The sequence below is a fragment of the Canis lupus genome, chromosome 35, assembly GCF_003254725.2.
Source record: "Canis lupus dingo isolate Sandy chromosome 35, ASM325472v2, whole genome shotgun sequence".
In the NCBI taxonomy this organism is placed as follows: domain Eukaryota; kingdom Metazoa; phylum Chordata; class Mammalia; order Carnivora; family Canidae; genus Canis; species Canis lupus.
The window spans coordinates 12,739,876-12,754,450 of NC_064277.1; the positions used below are offsets into that span (position 1 = coordinate 12,739,876).

At 45.5% G+C, this 14,575-nt stretch overlaps 1 protein-coding gene and 1 long non-coding RNA gene across 11 annotated transcripts in view; one reads left to right on the plus strand and one right to left on the minus strand.

Moving 5' to 3' along the window:
- PHACTR1 (phosphatase and actin regulator 1) overlaps window positions 1-14,575 on the plus strand; it is a 558,131-nt gene that overhangs the window by 447,850 nt on the left and 95,706 nt on the right. The window lies entirely within an intron of this gene.
- LOC112658217 (uncharacterized) lies at window positions 71-10,552 on the minus strand. Its single transcript, XR_003135613.3, has 3 exons — window positions 10,341-10,552; window positions 1,741-1,872; window positions 71-1,402 (listed from the first exon to the last, which is right to left on the minus strand). It is a non-coding gene; the product is annotated as an uncharacterized LOC112658217 (long non-coding RNA).

Consider the following 14,575-nt stretch of genomic DNA (forward strand, 5'->3'; position numbering starts at 1 on the left):
TCCTCCTCCATTCCCCCCTTCCCCTCCCTCCTCCCTCCTCTCCCCACCCTCCTCCTCTCCCCTCCCCTCTTCTCTTCTCTTTCCTGTCACCTCTTTCCCATTAGGCTCCATGAAATGACAAAGTGTCCTCTTACAGCCTTCATGCAGTCATCACCAGTAATTTTCTATTTCAAGTCTTACTATTGTTTGAAGCTGGTGTTATCTGGTGGGCCAGATTATTGAGCACATATTCTCCTGTGAAGATCCATCCTGATAGTTCAGGCAACCCCTGATCCTGGGTTTAGCATGTTTCTATGCATCTTCTGCAGGCCTGATAAACGGCAGCTCGCGCTTCTTACTCTGGTTCACCCTTCTGATTCCACCGTTGTCAGTGACTTGGGCCTTATGCCTCGCGTGCATTTGACCTTGTCCATTCCTGTCACAGGGCTTCCCGGTGGCACTCCTCGAGTACTGTTTCTTAGCACAGATTGCCCCCCTGAAATGCTACAAGGAGGAAGTGGCCCTGCCCTGCCCTAAGTGGCAGGGGTGCTGGAGGCAGGGTGTGAAGTTGTGCTATTTCTGACTATCTTCTAGAACTATCAGAGCCTCCTGGGGCCCGGAAATCCACTTGGTGAGCCACTTTATCCTTCTTTTTCTGGCTAAGGCCTTACCAAAATACAAAACACAATACAATTGGCCAGGCTCTCCAGGGAAGAGGAATCCACAGCTTTGTCAATTTTCTCCAGTGTCTTGCTCTCTTTACAACCCCCAGGCCTCCCCTTAAATCTTCCCGCTTCCCCCTTCGGCACTCTGCAGCAGAGGTGGTCAGTGACTGCAGGTGTCATGCTGCACGATAAGCATCCACCTGCTTGAATAAACACTCCCGTCGCATTTAAAGCCTGCTCACATCTAGTGAAATGATCCCTTCTAGCTTCTTGCAACCTTTATGTCTCTTACTATAAACCTCCAAGAATACTCTAGAGAACACATTCTACTTTAGCATTAATTATTCGCCTTGCACCTAAAACTCGGTTAAGGTAAGTGTTCCCCAAGGAACTTCTGACCTAACCAAAGAAGCCATGGGTTGTTGGAGCAGAAGCCTCATTGTCTAGAGACAGAAACAGGGGGCATCGAGGCTGGGGCCTGCGGGCACTGCTGACGGCTCCCAGGGGCTTCGTTGTGTGTGCTCAGAAACTGCTCGTGGAGGAAGGGACCAGCTGAGCTGCTGCTTCACCACCCCGTCCCGACTGGCTTGTCTTTTCGCTGTACTGTCTGTGCCTCTCTGTTTGGCTGGTGGCTGCCTTTCCTTACCAGCACGCACACTCCAGGAGAACACGGACCTCAAGGCTTGCTCCCAGGTCCCGCCAGCCTTGGGTAACCCTTGAGATAGATGAGGCTCCCACACACGTTTACTGTTTGGATGCTGGGAAAAGGAGAAGCAGAGAGGGACTAAAATTAGAAATCCCTTGCACACTGTACATGCAGAAGCATGTATTTGCTATGGGTTTTTCTGATTAAAAGCATGCATTTGAGGGGAACCTGGGGGGCCCAATCATCTTGGTTTCAGCTCAGGTCATGGTCTGGGGGTCCTGGGATCGAGCCCTGTGCTCAGCAGGGAGTCTACTTGAGGGTCTCTCTCGCTTGCTCGCTCGCTCTCCCTCTGCCCTCCCCCTTCTTGTGAGCTCTCACTCTCTCAAATAAATAAATCTTAAAAAAAATAAAAGCATCCATTTGTATCGCTGTGGATATTAGTCACGTTACCTTATATGCTATCAGCTGTTAGGAACATAGGCCCTGGCATCCGATCGCTTGGGTTCAATTCCAGCTCCCCTGCAGACTAGCTGTGCAACTTTCATCAAGGTGCTTACCTTCTCTGTGCTTCAGTTTCGTCACCTGAAAGCATGGACAACGTGATGAGGTTTACCTGGGCTAACACTCGTGTGTTAGCTCATAGGGCTGCTGTAACACGGTGGCACAGTCTGAGTGGCTTAAGCAGTGGAAACGTACTTCCTCCTCACTGTTCGGGAGGCGGGAAGTCTGAGATCGTGATGTCACCTGGATGGATTTCCGTGCGGCCTCTCCGCTTGGCTGGCGGATGGCTGCCGTCGCACTGTGTCCACATGTGGCCTCCCCTCCATGCACACACGCTCCCGCTGTCCCTTCCCCTTCCAGGAAGGACATCAGCCCTATAGGATCAGGGCCCTGCCCTTAAAACCTCATTTAACCTTAATCACCTCCTTAAAGACTCTTCCTCCAAATAGAGTGACACAGTGGGGCGAGGGGCGGGGCGGGGGGGGATTCAGCACACGCATCTGGGGGGGTGCGGGGGATGCAATTCAGTCCTCAACAACATGCGAGGTTACATAGCAGCCGTCATCCCATACATCCTCAAGAGGTGGTGACACACCGTTATTAGTATCATCCTCACCTTTCCAGGTGTTGAGACCCTTTTCATGCCTCACCATCGGTCCACAGGCCCCAGAGTTAGGAAGGAGCATTGCTGCCCCCTTTTATCTGAGGTGCCAGGATCCACAACCCCCCCTTAGCAGTGTTGGGGTGGTGGTGACGCGAGACACCTCACCCCCGGCCTGATTCAGTTTCCCTCGTACACCTCTGCTTTTGGTTTTCCTGTCTTCCTCCTTCCCCTTCTAGGGCATTCTCCCCTTGCTGTAGCTGGGATCCTGGTGGGTAAAACAGATGCAGCTCTGTTCCCACGACCTGAGTGAAATGGCAAGTGGCAAAAGGATTTCTTAATCATTTTCCAAGTTGTGTGTTTCCAAGAGATGTTTCAGATATTTGGAGTGATCATTGCATAGTGGTAATTCCTCATTGTGTGCCGCCTCCTGGACTAGGACAAATGACTCCAGTCACCTCCTGGGACGTGTGGTCCCAGACAGCTGCCTGGTGTCTGGAACTACTGTGCCCGCCCATCCACCTGCCCGCGAGGGCCGGCCTCCCTTCCCACGGTGGCCACGCTGTGCTGTGCATGAGCTTGCTGACCTCGCACAAAGCGGTTTATCCTCAGTAGGTCAGCTTTCCTCTTCCAGCTTCTTTACATTATTGATTTTGCTTAATAATACCCCACTTGGCCATAGAAAGTATAAAGGGAAACAGTAGTGATGTGAGATTTATCAGTATTGGGGCAGGGTGAACTCAAAATCGATGAGATTTTATTATCCTGATACTTCTCCTCAAAATTCTTTATATTTTTCTTAGCAGGTTAAAAATCCCAAGCTGAAAAAAAAAAAAAATCCCAAGCTGAGACATAAATTTAAATGAGGGAAAATGAGAGACTGGGTGGAAGAGGGAAAAAGATCTCAGATATCTATAGGAACAAGGTCAAGAATCCTTCACTTAATGAAATGCATTGGAAATAAAGAGTACAAGCACTTGATGGCTTGTGGGTTTGTTTGCTTTTATTGATTTCCATATAGAATCACATAATTTTTGAGAGCAGACGGAACTTTATTTTTTTAAGATTTTTTAAAATTTTATTTATTCAAGAGAGACACACAGAGAGGCAGACACATGGGCAGAGGGAAAAGCAGGCTCCCTGTGCGGAGCCCAATGTTGGCCCAGGATCACGACCTGAGCCAAAGGCAGATGCTCAACCACTGAGCCACCCAGGTACCCCTAGAAGGGACTTTAGATAAAAGTTTTAAAATCCGAGAAAATAATTTATTCTCTGGGCATATTGAGACCATGTGAGAATGAAGGACACTTTAAAGACTCCATAAAAAGAAAATTTTATGGTTAGTCAAGTTGTAGTAGGTACATGAAATCATAAATTCTTTTAATCCCATTTTCCAAAATTTCCACAATAGGGATACAGCAGGTTTGGGAAGAACACAAGGTAAATGTTCAGAGAGGCTATCATCATTCTAAATTATAAAAATGTTAAAACCAACTAGTGATGAAAGATAATCTATAATTTGATAGCTTATTTTTTAACTGCTTATTTCCCGACCCTGTGGCCTGTTTGTTTGAATCAGAAGAACGTAAGGGCTCTCTTAGACTCAGGGTCATTTGTTCATCCAACAAATTGGTACTGAGTGCCCCTGTGGGCCGGGCGGTCCCCCAGGGGTTGAGCTACAGCGATAACCAAAAGATCAAAATTCTTACCTTCTCAGAGTTTCTATTCTACTAAAGGAGATAGGAAATAAATAAACGTGTGATCTGCTGTCAAGGAGTGACAAGCCTCATGAAGAAAAACAGAGCAGCAGGGCAAAAAGATAAAATCATAGGTAGAGCCATGATTTTAGATAAAGACAATCATGGAGAACTTCTGGAGGAGGTGATACTAACACAGAGAAATTAAGTGATCTGTGGCTGAAACAGGGGTGTTGGTCCTACCACTTACTTCCAAAAAAGCTTTGACTCACTATGTTCCTTTTAAATTCAAGCCTGCAGGAATGCCTGGGTGGCTCAGTCAGTTAAGCATCTACCTTTGGCTCAGGTCATGATCCCAGGGTCCTGGGATTGATCCCCACATGGGGCCTCCGACAGTGCATGGGATATAGCTGGTGTTCACTTAAACGTTTATTGACACGTGCAACTGGTGGCTGTCTGTCTCTGGGTTTATTCACTTGTGTTGCTGAACTTCCTATTTATCTGATCCCCCTTGTTTATTCAGCTCTATGGTCTGTGAAACTTCATTGCCCGTTATTTAAATAGACAGTATCATATTATGTGTATTTATGTAGATGGATGCTACATATCCTACTTCCAAATAGTGACTTTTAAGTGTTAAGGAGAAAAAGATCCTGAAAACAGGGAATGGTTTGGCCATTAGTAAAATCCTGATGCTATCTCTCTGACTTAGCAGGGATCTCAAGAGGTCACCTGGCCAAGCTGGTGGTGTTTTTCCAACATAGAGATTAAGTGGTGGAAGCCCAGCGAGGTTATTGCCCTGTTGAAGGGCACACGGCCGCCAGCGAGTGTAGACTCTTAAAACCCCTGCTAAGCCCGTGTGTCCTCCATTTGGAATTTAGGGGAACACAGGAAAACTTTGTAACATGTTGCCAGTTGGTGGTCAGAGGATCTCAGTAAGTATTGCTGTTTGTGTTTTTGCAAATAGTCTCTACAAATAGCCGTAATGCTGGGTTTGAAGAATATCAGGGGTGTTAACGGTGGCAGTTGTGTGGATTTTCCTGGAAAACCCCTGTTCTCCCCCAGGGTCACCTGCTGCATATGGGATGGGTGTGTTTAATTCACATGGATGTAGCCACCAGTTAGCAGGAGGGCAGGAGAGGGAAGGGAGACCTTGTCCCAGCAGTGGCCGGAACTCACTTCCACACCCAAAGGGGAGCCTGGTGCTCCATGCAGGGGTTGTAGCTGGGGCCGTGGCAGCTCCTGCAGGAGTCTCCACGCAGTCCCACTGAGACCCTGGGGAAGGAAAGAGCCCCCGGGGGAGGGAAGGGGAGCACGGGGCATGCAGGATAGAACTGCCTGGACGCCAGTGAGCAACTTCCTTCCCACTGTGTGCTGGGAATTAGAGATAACGTGTCACAGCAGATAATAAAGTGCCCTGAGGTGTGCTTTTGGCCTTAATTGAGTGAGAGCAACATTTTGGAAGGTGTTCTTTTTAATGATAAGCACAAACAGAAGCTCCCTGCAATGGACAATGCTTTTTGTGCAAGAGGCTGCATTTTCCCTTCTCTGGGATTCAAGAGAAGAAAAAGAAAAAAAAAAAGCCCGATATTTAAATTAAAAGGTCATTATGTTTTAAAAATAAAGATTCTCCAGCAGATCGAAGGAGACAAATGTAGTAGTTGTTTATCTGGTACCCCAGGTGCGTAGGCTTTTCAAGTCAGAGTTTGTGGGAAATGCTTTTCACAGCCTTTACCAGGCACAATTACTTTGTCATGTTTTTTAGCTGTTTCTGATGCCTCATGTAGGAATGGCATCTTCGGAAAGCTGTGGTATAGGGTAGCTGTGTCGAAATAAAAAGAGTGCTTAGCTTCTGCATCAGCGACTGTAATTACTGATGGAGCTCCTCAAAGCCCAGTACAGTGGATTGCCCTCGTGGGGTAGTTGGGAAGTGCTTTAAACAATAAAGAAAATAAATAAAAGTTGTGACCAAAATTCTCTTAAGCAATATGGTTCTTAAAAAAAAAAAAAATTAGGGGCATCGGGATAGCTCAGTGGTTGAGTGTCTGGCTTCTGCTCAGGTCATGATGCCCGGGTCCTGGGATCGAGTCCCACATCAGGCTTCCCGCAGGGAGCCTGCTCCTCCCTCTGCCTTTGTCTCTGCCTCTCTCTGTGTGTCTCTCATGAATAAATAAATAAATAAAATCTTTTTTAAAAAAAATCACCACCCCAAGCCAAAAAATGACTGACACTTTTCTTATAGCCATGAACAAACATCCCCAGAAAATTTACTCATCTCTTGCGTGTATGGTGAATGCCTGTGATGTTGCAGGCACCTTCCTGGGCATCAGGAATATGAAACAGAGACAAGCCTGGCTTCCCTGGACAACAGAACCCATAGTTCCAGAAGTAGGGTTCAGGCACTCAACAGTTATGACAGGGAAAGTACAGTATGTCCGGGGATACCTGGAAGCATCACCCACCCAGGCGTGGGGACTTAGGGAAGGCATCCTGGAAGGAGTAGTGTCACAGAGGAAACTTGGCATGTGAGGAGAATTATCCTACAGAAGCTGACAGGCAGGGGGAATGTCACAAGGGGAAGGACTAGCCCATGCAGAGGCACCAAGTTGAGGCTAGAGAGGGAGAGACTGTGTGTCCAGTGTGTCTGTAAGGTGAGGGGGGTGTTGGGGCAGATCATGCAGGCAGGGACACTATACTCGTTGCTTGTCCTTTATCCTGAGAGCCCTAAGGGGTTGCGGAAGGCTGCTCTGCATGATCAGATTTGCAGCCTCATTGCTCTGCCTATGGAGAATATGGAGGGAGGCCAAGACATGTGTCAGGATGGCCAGATACTGACTATTGCTGGGATTCAGTGATGTGATGGGGGGTAGCAGGAATGGGGTAACTGGGGAGAGGACAGACTGGAGAAATAGAGGAGATGGAGTCAAGAGGACTGCTGAGATTTGTGGAGAAAAGAGGGTGGTGTGTGGGCTTGGCTGATACTCAGGATTCTGGCTTGAGCGACCAGATGGGCAGATAGAGGGGCCATTCACTAAGCCAGGGAACCCAAAACAAGCCAGCTTAGGGCACCAAATATTGCCATGGTTTGACCACACTGGGTTTGAGATACCCACGTGTCTATGTAGATCACTAAAGATACAGATCTGGGAACACCTGGGTGGCTCAGCGGTTGAGCATCTGTCTTCGGCTCGGGGCGTGATCCCCGAGTCCCGGGATCGAGTCCCACGTCGGGCTCCCTGCATGGAGCCTGCTTCTCCCTCTGCCTATGTCTCTGCCTCTCTCTGTGTGTGTCTCTCATGAATAAATAAATAAAATAGTTTTAAAAAATAAAGATACAGATCTGAAGCTCAAGAGAGAGAACTGGGTTGGAAATGCAGGTTTGGAATAGTCGTTGTATGTCATGAAGTCACATGAGTTGATGATCATTCTCAGAGAAGGTATAGAATGAGAACATAAATAGTCCTGATGGAAGACCCCATGGAGCCCCAACATTAAATGATCTGGGAGTAAAGCAGAAATGGTCTGGGAATAAGAAAAGCCCTCAAAGGGGCACCTGGGTAGCTCAGTGGTTGAGCATCTGCCTTTGGCTCAGGTCATGATCCCAAGGGCCTGGGATTGACTCTCGCATTGGGCTCACTGCAGAGAGCCTGCTTCTCCTTCTGCCTGTGTCTCTGCCTCTCTCTGTGTGTCTCTCATGAATAAATAAATAAAATCTTAAAAAAAAAATAAAATAAAAGCCTTCAAAGACTGAGAAGTGGATGGAGAAATAGGATGTAAACCAGAAGTGTGTATCAGAATGGAAGCCAAAACAAGCGGCAGTGGTTTGGGAAAAAAAGTGGTCTGAAGTGTCAAATATAGACATGTCAAATAAGATAGGAACCAAGAAGTGTCCTTTGGGTTCTTTTTATGCCACTTAATTGTAGGCTTTTAAATTACCTATGGAGCCAATGTGTAGTCAACAGGGTGTAAGTTAAAGGACTTCTGGTTTCAGGTCACAAAGACTTCCCTTAAGAAGGATGAAGCAAAAAAAAAAAAAAAAAAGATGAAGCAATAAGCAAATTTAGACCAATGATCTTTTGTGTTTTATCCTCTGTAGCACTCCAAATGCCTTGAGTAATGCTTGGCACTTCTCTGTGTTTATGTAATATTTATGGCATGAATGAGTGAGTGAGTGAATGAATGAATCTCCCATCATAAAGTCCACTGGTAGGACAGCTCCAAGGATGGTTAATTCATCGGTTCAACAACATGGCCAAGGGATGCCGTCACTGGGCTCCAGCCCATCATGGTAACAAGACGGCTGCAGCAGTTCCAGCCCCCCATGCAGACCCAGTATCCAGAGGAAAGAGAGAAGGCTATCTCTTCTTGGTATCTCTCTCTAAAAGCAAGCAAACCTTGCCCCCAAAGTTTCTCCAGAATAACTCTCATTTTTCATTGACCAGAATTTTGGGAGATAACCACTAGATATTTTGTTTCCCTAATTATCACGAATGTTTCCATAAACTGAAGTGTTACAGGCAATCTGCTCCCATGGTCAGCTGCCTTGGAGGAGTTATCCTTGGAAGACCCATCACCCTACCACCCTTTCCAACTGCCGATCCAGGCAGGGCAGGGTACCATGGGCATAGTGGGCATTGCTGCCCCCCACCTACCTGGCCCCAGCCTTCTGATGCTTGATCACTCCACAGACACTGGTCTGCGCTGATGTTTGCAAGGCCTTCAAGGCCAGCCAAACTTTGGAAGGCTGGTAGCTAATAAAAGGAAAACTGATCATACTTAGAAAACCCTCCTTTTTTTCTTTTTTTAAAATTTTACTTAGTTGAGAGAGCATGACCAGGGGGAGAGGCAGAGGGAGAGGGAGAAATAGGCTCCCCTCAGAGTAGGGAGCCCAATGCAGGGCTCAATCCCAGGCCCTAAGATCCTGACCTGAGCTGAAAGCAGACACTTAACTGACTGAGCCAGCCAGGTACCCCTAGAAAACCTTTCTTGACCTCCCTGGAATTTGCGTCGATTTAGACAAGTAAGCAGGGCATTCAGCTTTAACCATCACATAAGTGTCTGTAAAACAACGGCACTCGGATAGAAGCTCCCCACCCAGGATTCTGGTCCCAGCTCTCTCATCTTCTGTGTCTACAAGGCACAGGGCAGCTTTTCATCTCTCCGGACTCTGATTTCAGAGTGAATGCAACCCCAGGACCCTGACCGCTCCAGCACCAAAGCCATGCTTTCCTTTATTCCCCTCTCACTGTGCCTGGTCCTTCGCCTGCTTGATGGAAGGCCATCTGTCTGCCAACCAGGTGGTCCCCTAATGTCTCAGGGATACCCACGGAATGACGTACTCTTCAACTCCATCCTGCCCTGGCTTGTCTTCTCATGGGGCTGCTGGAGGATCAAAGGACAGAGTCACTTTGGCCTTTTAAGCCACTGGGGAGATTCCATTGTGAGGTCTCAGGACTTCGCTGCTGGCTGGCCATGCCCAGCTCTGAGGCTCTTTGCTGCTGCAGTCAGGGCTCCTGCCTTCCACATGTGCCCCAGAACCTGTCTTCGTTCCCCCAGCCCTCTCTTAATTTCTTGGAAGGAAATATTATCCACTAAACTGACCACGTACTGGGATGTGGGCCAGGTTAGCAACCTCATTTCAACCTCCCAGTTCCAGAAATGCATTCCCTTTTTCATAATCATTAGGGTCGTTGTTGTGATTTTCAAGTGTGTCGTGAGCTAGTGGTGTCCAGTCAAATTTTCAGCTGTAACAGAAACGCTTTACCATCATCTGAGCTGGCCACCACGGCCGCCTTGAGCTAGCCTCACGTAGTTGTTGAACACTGCAGGTATGGTCAGTCTGACCAAGGGCGGGGGGGGGGGCTGCATTTTAAATTTCATTTAGTTTTAACCAATAACAGCTACATGGGGCTAGTGGGGGCCCTATTGGAGAGCCCAGCTAGAGAAACAGAGTTGCTTACATCTTGCCTAGATATGGCCAGCCCCTGACACCTCCTTTCCCCATTCTAGCCATTGAGGATTTTTTCCTTAAATCTTAGATTCCAGTTTTCAGCTCGGCTATATCCCAATATCCATGCAAGGCCCCTTGCACAGGAATGCGTGATTCTGGGAGAATCACATGATCACATAATAGCATAGGGGAGAAGCTGTGCCACCTCCATCAGTTTATCTTCAACCCCCGCCCCAGTTGCATTTTTGATATCAAAATGCCCAGGAATAGCAAGGCGGTAAGTCCTCTTCCAGCTACAAACCTTGGATCCAGAGTCGTCCTTTGGAGTTCATGGTCAAAGCCTTCATACTTCATCAGGATAGTTGATGTCAGAACCAGCGGCCCTCAGTGTGAAGATGAGGGGACAGGCGGAGCTGTACCCAGTACAGATGAAAGAAATAGCTCTAGGAGGAAGGCACCACCATTTGACACAATGGGGGGTTTGCAGTCCCAGCAAGCAACTGAGAATCCACGTGAGCTGTAGTTTGTATCGAGGCGAGGCAGGAAATGCTGATAAATGCAGCAGAAAACAGCTGCAGGAAAATACAATCGAAACAGGCTCCCAAGGTCAATGCCACTCTTGTGATAAGAAGTCCTTGCACCTCGCGTATTTGATGGTTTAGGCAGAGGCCTCTTATCAATTTCAAAATAGGATATTCAACCCAGCACAACTGCAACAATAAAAAAGCAAGATGATTCTCCAAGTACAAAAACATGTACCATTCCACTCTGTGTAAGAAATCGTCCAGAGTATCACAGAATCGATTAAATTATGATATTGAAACACATCTTGAACAGATTTTCAAGGTAGTAGGTTCAGAAGGACTCTGAGTTACGAAGATGCTTGTATCAGACAGAAAGGAACCTCATGGCTCTTGCCAAAATTGTTCCTCTGTATAAGCTGGCCAGAATAATCCAAAGACTTGTAGCTGCAAATCAAGTGGAAGATTCTCTAACTTATAGATTCCTAAAATATTGGTTCCCTGATCCTGCATAATCCTGTAGTGCTGCCTCAAATCCTGGTGATACGCAGAGACTTTTAAACACAGAGAGACACACACACTCACAGTGACCTTTCCACCATGGAAAAGAAAGCCCACCAGGAGAGAGAGGCTGCAGAGTGTTTGGTTTGGTTTGGTTTGGTTTGGTTTGGTTTGGTTTGGTTTGGTTTTGCAAAAAAGATGTTCAGTTCAAGTGTTTTTAAATGCTCAGGAATCAAATGCATTCATCTGCAAACAGGCGATAGGAATGTATTACTTTCTGTGTATGTTTAAAATTCTGCAAAATATTATCTGCAGCACCATTTAGTTTAATTACATCCATTCCTTGAACTCAGGCAAATTGAAGAAAGTATCTCCCATAAAAGTTAACACATGCCAGGGAGCCACTTCCAACTTCTTGGGCTTAAAGCTTTTAATCTCTCAATAAACTCATTCAATAAATTATTTCTTAGCTAACTGTTGGTCGGCAAATCATTTGGCTGACTATGAGAGCAGCTAGTAGCTTTGACTACAATGATTTAAAAGGTTACTGGGATTCGTGGAAGCTTTGCCAAAGCTCTGCATAGTGTTGCTAGAGTGACCCCTTTGTGGGTTTCAAAACAATAACTCTGCCACCTTCATGGGTGGATTTTTTCCTTCTCTAGTGGAAAAAGTCTGTGTCAAGAAAAAAAGGAAAGTCAATGAGTCTGTCCTTGGTGGCTTATTCCTATTAGGATCATCGCTACCAGAGGAATGCTTTCTTGAGAAAGCATCTTCAACTTTAACTCATCAGCCACCCAGTGGAGGTTCCCCTTTTTGGTCAAATAGCATGTGTGGGAAGCTAAAATAGGCCATGAAATAGGCTGAATAATAGCTCTTGTCTCAAAGGGGAACAGGAGTTAGCAAATGCTTGCATTAGGCTCTCCTTACATGTCTTCACAAAGATAATGGTTTGCTTTAACATATGTGGCTCTGCTTTTTGGTTTTGCTTTAATTAGAGCCATTGGGGATCACTAATGAATGAAAACGTGTTTGAGTTTTCACCAGCGCGCAATTTCATGGTGTTGTTCGCTCTTCTGTATTGTAAGTACTTAATGGTAACAGAATTGGGGTTTTAACTCTGACATCGATGTGCTTTACATATAAAGGATTATTCTACTGTTCTTTTGCCATCCTTGAGGAAGTAAACTTTCAAAATAAGTCATTTTAAGTGAGATCACATGCTCTCACCACACTAGCTCATTACCTACCAATTATGTAACTTTATGCAAGTTATTTTAACCAACTGGGGTTCACTTTCCTTTCTACAGGGAGGGTAATTTTGGTACCAACCCCATAGAACTGTTTTATGTATATATTAAATGAACAAGTACCTGGCTTATAATCAAGTCCCCACGTATCCTTTAAGGGGTTGTTACTATTATATATAAAATGTCTGGTATGGTACTAGACACTTTCAAATACTTAAAAATATTTCTTTGACCATCCCTTTCACTGTCCCATTTTTTTCTCCTTGTCTTTCTACTGAATATATAGAGGCTTTGTATGTAGAGCGCAGGCTTCTAGCCCTATGCTAAAATTTAACAGTTGTTTTTAATAAAAATATAAAACTACTGGCAAACAATAAACCTGAAATTCTTCAATGTAGTTCCTGGTTCTTGTGACATGCCCAAATAGAGCAAGAAGACAAGGAGAAGAAAGCCTAAGTGAAAGATGGTTTGCTATTTTAGCTTCTCTGTTATTTCAGGCTTATTTGCAAGTTTTCGGGGGGACTTCTTATTTCTTCCCACTGCCTTACACATAGCACTTGGATCTGGAAGGAAGTTGGGCATTATCCAAAACAGTCCTTTTTTGTTTCCAAGGGAAAGAAACAGAAGTCCCAGAAGTTCAATAGCTTGTTGCAAGCCAATGATGGCAAAAATAAGAATATGGCCCTGCCTATGCTGAGAGTCTGGGTTCTTTCCACTGTACCTGCTGCTTCTCTCTTCCCACCCAGCCCTCCTGAGAATGAGTTAGGAGTGCTCACCAGCACCCTTCTGTTCGCAGACACATGGAGAGCATGGTTTATAGCACCATCCTGTCACCTTTCATTTCTTTTTACCTGAGATAGAAAAAGCATTATCTTCCCTTGAGACTCCAGACTCCTAAGGATCTGAGGGGTCCAATATTAGCGCTCTTGGTAAAGGCTAGTCTACAGGAAGTCATTGATGGGCCTGACAACTTTCTACTCATGTCCTCCCCCAACCCTGGACTTTACATCAGCCCCCCAAGAAGAAAGCTTGAGTCCTGGATCAATACTGGTCCAAGGTGAGGAGGGGAAAATGCGGAGTACACCCCCAGCACTCGCCATTTAGATTCTCTCCACCCAGTAGAGAAACAGGGACCTAGCAATGAGGTCACTGCAGAGAAGGGTAGAAGCCAGGCAAATCTTCCAAGGCTTCCAAGACCATATGGTGTACCCACAGATCCAGCTGCTGGTGGTCCTTTAGGTCCATGGGAAACCATGTCTTATGGACCTTGGGTGCCTAGAAGGGGAGGCCAGTATACTATCCCTAATATGCCATATCCTTCTCCAGGGCCATATCCCATGCCCCCCCTCCCCAAGCACCCGGGGCAGTGCCACCTGTTCCACGGGGCACTGTTCCACCAGGATCCTAGGGACCACCAGCACCATATCCTGCCCCTGCAGGATCATATCCCATGCCAGGACTCTATCTCACTCCCAATAATCCTTTTCAAGTGACTTCAGGACCTTTTGATGCTGCACCAATGCCTGGTGCATTCTTACCATTCTTACCATTAAGTTGATGAATGAAGAGATGCTTTGCTTTTTGAAGTACATATATATACACATGAATGTATATATAAAAATTACTGGTTTCACTAATCTTAGAGGGCATTCATGAACAACTCTTACACCTCTCAGAGTAGGTATCTGCCTCTTGTATGTATAGTACATCTTATAGTTATAATCAGATAAAAATATCAAAGTAAATCATTCAAATATGATTTTTTACTCAGTTTTTATGGAACGTTAAAGTGATGTATATTGAATAGCTCTTTGATACAATCTGTTTACAACAAGTTTTCGATTTGTTTAAATTATGAAACCATACACTTAAAAATCTAAGACTATATGGATCATTGTTAAAATCTGCAACCTCATTGGCAAATTACCTTTCAGTATTTTTTTATAATCACTTTTTCCCCCAAATAAACACACTTTGAGAACAATCACATTGTCACAATTTAAATAATTGATGCCTCTCAACATCTTGAACTGCTCTGTCTATAGGATAAATAAACCTGGTTCTTTTGAAGTTGTACTTTGGGTATATATTTTAAAGCTATTGGTAATTATCGTCAGATGTTGAGGTCATTAGCCAGGAGTGTTCATTTATATCCTTGATCTTTTAGTAAAAACTTCTCTGAAAAAAAGAAAAAAAGAACAAGCAGCCAGACCAAAAAAAAAAAAAATGAGGACTTGGGGAAAATTAGTGCCTCATCAAGAAATCAG